At 24.7% G+C, this 10,311-nt stretch overlaps 1 protein-coding gene across 5 annotated transcripts in view; it reads left to right on the top strand.

The window, feature by feature from the left end:
• The window catches only part of LOC100159754 (tachykinin-like peptides receptor 86C), a 181,816-nt gene that overhangs the window by 40,114 nt on the left and 131,391 nt on the right, over nt 1-10,311 (top strand). For all 5 annotated transcript variants that reach the window (XM_029490823.1, XM_029490822.1, XM_029490824.1 and 2 more), the window contains one exon: nt 1,350-1,447. The gene's annotated coding sequence lies outside the window, so the exon portion shown is untranslated. The remainder of the gene's footprint in view (nt 1-1,349; nt 1,448-10,311) is intronic.

Raw genomic sequence — 10,311 nt, forward strand, 5'->3', positions numbered from 1 at the left:
AAAGATAGAAAATAATAAATAGAGAATAAATTCTATGCACATAGAAAAGTTACACCAAAAACCAAAATCAATTTTGTGAAAAATCGATTTTGCGTAAAAATTCCCGTTTTTCCTTATTTTTTCTTTGGGTTTTTCTTGGCGCTTTTGATAATTACTGGGAATTTTAAATTTTGACCTCCTCAATGCACCAACGATATTCACTTTCCAATCGAACAAGATACTGAAATTGAAAATCGAAGCATTATTTCGACTACTTATCGTGTACACAGACACAAAAAAAAAAATTTAAAAATAAACACACATCATTGTAAAATCAATACATTCATCGTTCCACTCAGAATCTAAAATAGAAAAACTTAGGAAAAAAATTATGACGAGATATAAGTAGATGAGAAGAATCAACATATATAACTTACCTACTATTTATTGTAGTTATACAAGGGTTCAGTTTTAAACAAAAAATACAATTTTAATTTCTGAACTTTTTACTTTGTACCTCTTTGAATTTATTGCACCTCGAGCCAATGAGACAATTCTCCATATACGCCGCTGGTTGACTACATAATTAATGCACCACTTGAAGCATAGCTAAATGTTATAATAACTCAACATACTACTACGTGGGTATGGTTACAGCACCGTACAGGAAAGCTCATTTTTCGTGTCAAAGTAGAGAGTGCGTGATCTAGTAATATTATCTACCTTAGTCCTGAACATTAATAATTACCTACTTCCTCATAAAAAGCGAAATTTTTTTATCTCAATTTTTTTAAATACCGTGATTAGCCTACTTGATATTTATCATGCCTGATGAGAGGTATTATTTTATTAGATATATATCTTAATATTACATGACGACATGACGTCCCACACAGCATACAAATATTTCCTAACTATGGTAAAAATATTTTCAAGAAAATAATATAGTTGTCAAAATATTTTAAAAAATTGCGTAAATAATTAGGAAATATTTTAGTTATATTCTTTGGCTAAGAAGTTCATATTTTTGAAATATAAAACGCATTTACAAAACATTTTAACCCCATGTATTTGCAAAAAAAACATTTTTATGCAATCATATAGTACAATATTTTGTTGTAATGAGAAGAAAATATTTATAAAATATTATTAGTCAAATATTCATTATTCAAGCACTTTAAAATATTCACAAAATATTTTAATTTCCCCAATGCTGTGTGGGGTCATTACTAGAAGAATTACACCGTTTTAGAAAAATAGTCTCGATGTGAAATGTCATATATAAGCAAGTCTTCACTATAGTTTTATGAAAATTAGTGTATAAATAATATATTATTTATCATTTAATACGTTCAAATTTTATGTTCCAGAATTCATTTTGAAAATTACAAAAAATAAAATGCATTCACTTGGTCTACATAACAAGTAAATAACATCGCATATTCATTGTTGACGAAAACCTAAATTGGTAATTATTTATTGTTATTAATATATATTTTTATGGATGATTATAGATAGGTAACTAATGAAATTAAAGAAGCTAGAATTTGATTTATATTTTGTAATAACTAATTATCTATGGATACATGTTTTATAAAACATAATTATAATAATAAATAATAAATATTATAATAATTACATTGTTGCTTACATTAATTATTACCAACTTAGTTTTATGTTGTTAGATATAAGTAGGTATATCCTCGGAGTATAAGGCGTATGACCTCGGAGTATTACGTATGTGTTATCACTGTAAAGGTTTATGTGTGTGCGTGCGTGTGTGTGTGTGTGTGTGTGTGTGTGTGTAAAGTTTAGTCTGTTAGGAGCCTTCTTATCTCTTGTGATTGCAATAATTGTTGCACTATTTCTCCCTTTTCCTCTGCGGTTCTTGCTTCCACCTCCCCCTGCTCTGTTAGCTTGGGTCAAGCTAAATAATAGGTTCTTATTGATATTAAATAAATTGAATTTCCTCTCCAATGTTAGCACTATTTCCTTTTATCACTAGCACCGTTTAAACTTTTTATGTATTGTCCATATTTAAAAACTGAGGTTGCTTTTATTTGTTCAACGTGCCGGTTCCAAATTGTTCATTTGCTTCTATTTTATAATGGCACATACCCATTTTTTCTTCCCATGAGTATAAGATTTCCTTAGCACTATATCTCCTTTGTCAAGCTTCCATCTTTTCAGTTGTCTGTATGGTTCTTTAGAGTTTATTCTTAATAAGATTAATCCGTGTACTTGGGTATAAGCTTTTTTTGTAGGATTTCTGATGGACTACACTCTGTAGTTACACTCATAGTTTAGTGTGTAGATTACTTTGTTTGTTAGTTGTTGATTTGAAATTTATATTTTACCGCCTGAACATATCTTTCTACTTGATTGTTAGTAGCCGTATGTGCTAAATTTGAAAATGTATATTTTTACATGACTTTCAGACGTGTATCTAAAATTATTAAATTAAAATTATTATTGTTTGGTGTTATATTTTTCGGAATATTAAAGCTCAACGTATAAAATACATACCTATACAAATAAAGGATTTAGTTCAAATTCGTGATATTTTTATGAAATATTGTTTTACTCAGTTGTCTAGAAACAATATATTTTTTGACTTTATTAACGTATAAAATATAAGTATTACAATGATTTGTTAACAACTGGACAAATTATATTTAATCCTCTAGCCTAGTACTCTAGCATATATCTGAAACGACTGAAACTCTCTTGGCAATAGCTTGTTTATAATCTCAATGGATGCCAAATTAAAGAAGTAAAATTAGCAGCTTAATTGAATTAATCCATACCCTACTCGGGGTACGATAACAACAAAATCTGTTGATCTCTCTCAGTCAAACTAATGCTATTTTGAAATATACTTATATAATTAATGTCATGTTATTTGTATTTAATGTAACAGCAGTTGTATGTATTTAAGTTAGAATTACGAGTATGATACAAAAGTAAAATTGTGTATTTTAGCAAAGCTTCACAAAGGAATGTATTTTTATTATTATAATTTTGTTGATCACATACTAGGTATAAAATAATTTACAATTTTTTATAAATATTAATTTTATACATAAATAAATACTTAAATTTAAAAATAAACAACATTATTAAAAAAAAAAAAAAAAAAACTCCAAAATGTAAAATAACATGTACTCGTATTAACAACAAAAAAGTGGATGAGTGAGTAACACTCTGATGTAGGTACAGTTGTAGGTGTCGAGGTCACTGTAATGAATGCGTTGAATTTTTAAATTTTCACTTTATGATATATTATTATCATTTTATAAGAAAAACGATTCTGAACGGAGACGATCTGTCAACCTGCATCAAGTAAATTTCATTATTTACAGATGTGTTTTTTTATATTGCTATTAAAGTAATATATTACTTATAATACTATTAGTATTATTTAATTTTTGCCAAAATATTGCATTTGTTATATTATTATTAATAATATGTAATTATTATAATAGTGCATATTTATATCATATTATATTATATCATTGTTATTAACTTCTGAGTCAATACCACCCAAAAAGAGTGCGATTAGGTTCATGGTTAAATAAGTATAATAACTTTAAAAAATAATTTAAATATTTTTAAAATACCACTGCGTAATACTATTATAGTAAAATAATAAAATGTATGATATACGCAAAAGTTTTGAGCAAGATTTTTAATTTATACAAAATTATCTTTTTAAATGGATATAATAAAAACTTATAAGGAACCTTGTATTAAATTTCCTAAAAAATCAAAAAAAAAAAAATCCATGCCTATAAACTGCCCAAAAGGAGTAAAGATTTTTTTAAATTTTAAGATGTACATATAGAAATTGTGAAATAAACGTTTTGTTAAAGTTTGAAGTGTTTACGGTTATTCGTTATTTAGGTATACCAAAAAAACAAAATCAATGTTATCGAAAACTTGTTTTGTCCCCGTAATTGGTTTGTACTTGGTTTTCAAGTATTCAACAGTCAAATATCAATTTGTATAAAATAATTATGTACATATACCTATACATACATTTATATATATATAAATAATGAGTTGTAACCAAATTAAATTAACATGCATGTTAGATACATTATATTTACGTTAGAAAACTGATAATAATATTTGTATGATAATACTTGATCTGAAATTTAACAAAGTCGAAGCAAACTCATTAACACTACCTATTTCAAGTTTTCTTCAAAATATATACTATTTCTGTTGGTTGTCTGGTCCACGCACTAAAAGTACGGATATCGATTTCATACTATGGAATCTAACCAGACTACACTGGAGACACTTCTAACTCTTATACACGATATACAAGTACTTACAACAATTGTACTACAGGTGTACTCTGACAAAAACAACGGAGGACGAAATGTTAATGCCTTTAATGGTGCTATTGCACCAGAAATTATGTAAGTACTCAGAAAACGATATAGTTGTTAATTGTTATATATAATATACCCCTTTGGTTAAAAATAGTTTAAAAATATTGGTTTGTTCAGTCATGAAAAGTTATTTAGATAAGGGGTATTTATTTTTTTGGTTAACCTGAATAATATTTAAACTATGTTTTTAAAAACGAGTGTATAGCGTAAAAAGTGATTCACTATATGTACTAGCTATATATTATATACAGATTACCACGTAAGCACCTATCAAATGAAAAGAGTAGGTATTTAATAATTTTAACAGTTTTTATATCAAGAGCTTATATTATTATTTATTACTAAACCTATTTCTCTGAAACTCGAAAGGGAAACACCCCATTGCAGCTTGGCATCAAGTTGGTAAATGATAATTCAAACATGCTCACAACGCAAAAGCTTGAAACAATTATTTAACCCTTTCCTGCGCTCTACATAGTCATACATCATAATATATCATAATATATGCATACGTCTTGTAAATTCGAGAACAATTTATGCCAATTACTTTCTAACTATAAAAATTATAAAAATGTCTCTTTGAAGAAGTAAATATTGTTATTTTCAAGATTTATAATAAATTATAATTTACCAGAGCAAAAAAATGTTATAACAACAATTATTGATATTTCTTGTTTAAATCATTAAAAAATATTTGATAATAAGAATAACGGTTGAACCGCAACATTCGTATGGTATACTATTATCTATACGTCGCGTCGTACTGAAATTAAACAGTTGTAATATTATTATCAAATAAAATAGGTTATAAAAAATAATATTTCACGCTTAGTAAAGTTATAATTAATATACTTATTATTATTATATTTACACTACCAAAGTTCTTTGTTTTTAAGAAATTATGAAGAAAAAACAATATCCATAAGCCTTTATTGTTGAATATATTTATTTTTTTCTAAATTTAGTTTTTTTTTAATAACGACTTACTAACCTCAGTTCTTACAAATTACAGCTTATTTCCAGTAAAGGAGAGGAAGTATGGTTCCAGATGTTTGCCATTTACGATTTAGCATCGTTAGTTATGGTTTAACTTTGGCGTAAAATATTTCATTAGGAAATTGAACCAACTAAGTTGACTTGATGAAACTTCTTAGCTATGGAATACCATTATTGATGGATTATTATACACACCATCATTCCTATATATATAATATATTTTTGATTTTCGGGAATATTAGATTGAAATAAAAATCAGAAATGCTATAAAACTATGAATACTGCAGGGGACTTATACCTGTATTAAAAAAATTCAAATTACCCTTATATTTTTCCAACGTTTTGTCACATTGTGTAATATAACGTACCTAGAAATAAAGCACAAGTAAATTATACTGTTTAGGAATGTAGCTCATAAACTATAGAATAATATATTATATATTATACATACTAGTATACTACATAGGTAGATATTTGGTACTTATACTTGTTTAATAACTAAATAATAATATAATATAATATAATTATTTATTAGTAATTATCAATATAAAAAAAAACCAAAATTTCTCTAATAAAAAATTAACACAAAATTGGTTTTTATTTTTATTATTTAATGTCGATTAGGACCTCAAATACGAAAAACGTACCAGTATGTATAGGTAGATATTCTTTTTATTTATAAAATATACATTAGTAATGTTGGTTTAGTTAATATACAATTGCCTACAAGTGTGTGTTCTGTACAAGGTTCATACTTTGAAGTAAAACGCAGTTGCACATCCTATACATTAATAACGTTCCCGTGATCAAAATATTAATTATTATATAACGGTGTCTTGAATACAATAAAGTACCTAGTCGTAATAATATTAATAAGAGTACGGTTTTAAATTACAACCATAGTTCCATATTTATTTACTTTATGTAAATTTTTTTGTTTTTTAAAACACCAAAATCGAAAAATATCATTAATAAAAACATTAAAACAAAACTTTTTTAACTATAATTATAATGCCAGGTTTTAAAAACAAATGTTCATATTTTTTACTCAATTGACCTAAAAAAAAAACTAAGAAATTATATTAATTCACGTCTTTATAAAAGTTTCCCAATAAATCAATATATTTTGTTGGTAAAAAGAAAAAAAAATCGTATGTACTAATGTTAAATTGCTGTCAAATAAATTTTAGCTATTTAAGTGTAATATACAAATTGCGTAATATAACATCTTTATTATTACGTTTAAATAAATGTCATAATATGAATATATGAATGTGATTGTTTTGATTCATACCAACATTTACAAACATTATTTGTAGTCTAAGGAGATTTATGATACTTTTTATTCTTCAGCATTATTAAATATGTCTGTGACGTGTTTGAAGATAATGATTTAAAGGAAAAAAAATTGGATTATGATGTTTGCACCTGGTGTTTATAGTGTATGTGAACAAACAAAAAAATGTGATGATTAAGTACGTTTCATATAATGTAATATGTACTGGAAACAAGGTATTATATATCATATATTTTCTCTAAAAAAAATCCTAACATTGTTATTGGGATGATCTGAAAAAAATTCAATTTTTAAAAAAATATTAATACAAAAGTTTTTTTCTACGACTTAATTTAAGTTAACATCTCAAGCTTATATACCAATAAAAGTCTGACATATTAATATATTTGTATACTATAATAATATCTACCTAGTGTTTTATTGAGTAAGTTGTAGTTATAAGTATATTATATATGATACACTCTAGATATTTATTATCATTAGGTTATATTGTTATAGTATTTAATATATTAAAGGACATTACAACACTAAAAACAATTTCGCTTAGATTTAAAGTATGTTAATATCTAAGAAAAATGGTGTGGGTCTCACACTTAAACAATAATAATTATTCAATGAAATACAGGCGTTTGAAAATATTATGCATGTGACGTCATTAAGCCGAAGTCGGAACAGCGGAGTATGTCTTACCCGTAAAGTGTCTAGACTAACACAACAATTTCAATCGTTAAAGATTATGTTTTTTAAATTGTTTTATGTAACCTTAAGTATTTTTTTGTGCTTATGACACCGGTGCGTTTATAATTTTGATATACTTTTTAATTTTTTTTATAGAAGACAAAACTATTTTATTAAATTTCGTAAAATTTGGTTTATACCAAATGGTAACGACAATACAACGTGAGTCGCGAGCTCGATAATTTTACTTAATTATAATTTATAATATTTATAGAATAACAAGATATATTACATTTTAAATCACACCATCGTCTTGAGCACATAAATAAACTTAGAGTTTGAAAAAAAATTCTGAAATACTATCATAAAATCGTAAGTTACTAAAATCATTGTGTAAATCGAACTACTTTTATGCGTAAGACATGGTGTTGTGATGTTCTTTAATAACTTTTATTAAAATTAACATAACTATTGATACTGAGTATATTATTATACAAACATTATAAGCTCATCGATTAAAATTAGTTCTATTATTAAATGTATTTCTATTTTTTTGTATTTTATTTATTGTTAGAGTGCATCATAATATAGTACTATATTCGTAACACGTGTGGCAGAAATTATAAAATATCATTATACATTTATTTTTCTTACAAAAGTAATATATGTAAATTAGGCTATTAGCTATCAAAGTGTAGTAGGTATCTGCAAATTAATTCGGAGAAAAAAAGGATCAAAATAATAAATTGAGAACCCTGAATCATATACTCTGGTTTTTAGAAGAGTAAAATTATAATATATTATATTCTATTGTTTTTAGATTCTGAGTGGAGTGATTTTTGTTTTACAATTATGTGTTATTTGTTGTTTATTAACATACTTTATATGGAGTATTTTTAATAAAATCTGAAACAATAAACTGTATCATCTGGAGCTTATATTCACTAATATATATCCATACAAATTATTTAATACAGATAATTTTTTCATTTTATTTATACAGTTTATTGCACAAATTATGTAAAAATGTTTGCGACGATTAATGATTAGTGATAACATAATGATTTTTTCGTGTAGATTTTGACGAAATAATGATTCATAAATTATAAATTAGTTCATAACTATCTGAGCACAATGAATAGTGTCACAAGATCAGCTATTAAAAGTAATAAAAACAAATAAATATAAGTTCATTAATAAAAATAGTATATAAATCACATATTACGATAAAAAATTACCATTAAATTTATAATGTGCTCATAACCGTTATTATATGAGTTATTATGAGTTACGTAGAAAAGCTTAGTTTAAAAACTATGTAGATGGATACCTACCTAATTTTTAAATTATATGATATTCTATTGAATATTGTTTCAATCCAAAAAATATTACTGATATATTGAACAACTGAATGAATGGATGAAAAGATAGGCTAAATGCATAAATGCATAAATGTTAAAAATAATTGACAACAAACAATTTTTAAAAATGTTTACCTATTGATTGTAAAATATTGTTCCCATCAATATTAATTTATTATTAAACGACTATTAATTTATTATTAAATGACTATTAATTTAGTAATTATAAAATTAAATATAGAAATTTGTAAAATTAAAATAATTCCGATTTCTGGTTAACCAAGATGTCTTCTTCTGGTTTTGAAATTTCGGATTATTAGGATGTATCGGAAAAATCATTTAGATATATGGATTTCGGATGTTAAATTTGTAAGGGGTTTTTATTAGGGTTCCAGTTAATTTTAGTTCAAGTTTGTATATTTGTTTCTATTTATTTTATTATTTTCATGGATATTTAATTATTTTCTCAGTTTTGTTGTGTATTTTACGTAACTAATTTGGTTGAAATTTAATTTATCTTGTTGGATGAAAATATTTTGTAAATATTGAGGTAGATAAATGCTTCGTTGGATGCTTTGTATGACAATTGTTTCCCTCGATTTCTCAACATTTGTGTGTATATGCAAATGTTTAATAATATGTTTATACGTTTCAGAATGATTTGGCTCTAAAATAATGTGTTACTAATGAATGGTACTCAATATATTTCTCATATATTATCACTATTATGAATAATAGACAATAGTTATTAATTGTTACCTGCTATGTTTGATTTATTTACACTGATGTTTGTAGTACAATAATCTCTTATGGCTTATGAAAATTAAAAGTTAACAAATATATTCAATATTAACTTTCTATTACGAAAAAAAAAATTATATTACAGACACGTTTATAAACTATAAGCTATAACTTACATTTTTCAAATAATTTAATGAGTAATAAAATTGGTATTTGGATAAACATTTTTTATCTCTAAAAAATTTGTAAATATAATATTAATGTTATTTTTTTATATACACATAAAGCTGATATCTAAACGAATAAATACAAAAATTAATTTATGAAAACTAATATTATGTGGAGAAAAACACCGTAAGCTATATAACATTTAAATATATGAAATACATAATGATAGGTATCAAATATTCAAATGTTATACAAATTGTTAAGATAATATTTAAAATATGTGTATATAATATATATATTATAATAATATGGTATATTGTATATTTGTATACAAATACATCTGTATTCTAACAATTTACAGTGAAATAGGAGGTACCATGCATTGTTATATATACATAAAGATAAAAGGAAAATTGTATTTTATTATTGTAAATATGTTTTATTTAAATATTGGAATTAGTGTATATATGATTTAGTTAAATATAATTTGAAATTCCTTTTCAGTTATCCTCATATTCAAGTGGATACAGTTTAAGAATTCGATAGGGATGGATTAAGCAGAGACTAAATCCCATACAGCAATTTAATATTATTCAATATTATTATAACATTAAAATAACGAATTAATATTAGTATAACGTTATTATAATACTATTATAATATTATCATTACAAAATGCTGTCTGGGATTG

The sequence above is a fragment of the Acyrthosiphon pisum genome, chromosome A2 (genome assembly GCF_005508785.2).
Source record: "Acyrthosiphon pisum isolate AL4f chromosome A2, pea_aphid_22Mar2018_4r6ur, whole genome shotgun sequence".
Classification (NCBI taxonomy): domain Eukaryota; kingdom Metazoa; phylum Arthropoda; class Insecta; order Hemiptera; family Aphididae; genus Acyrthosiphon; species Acyrthosiphon pisum.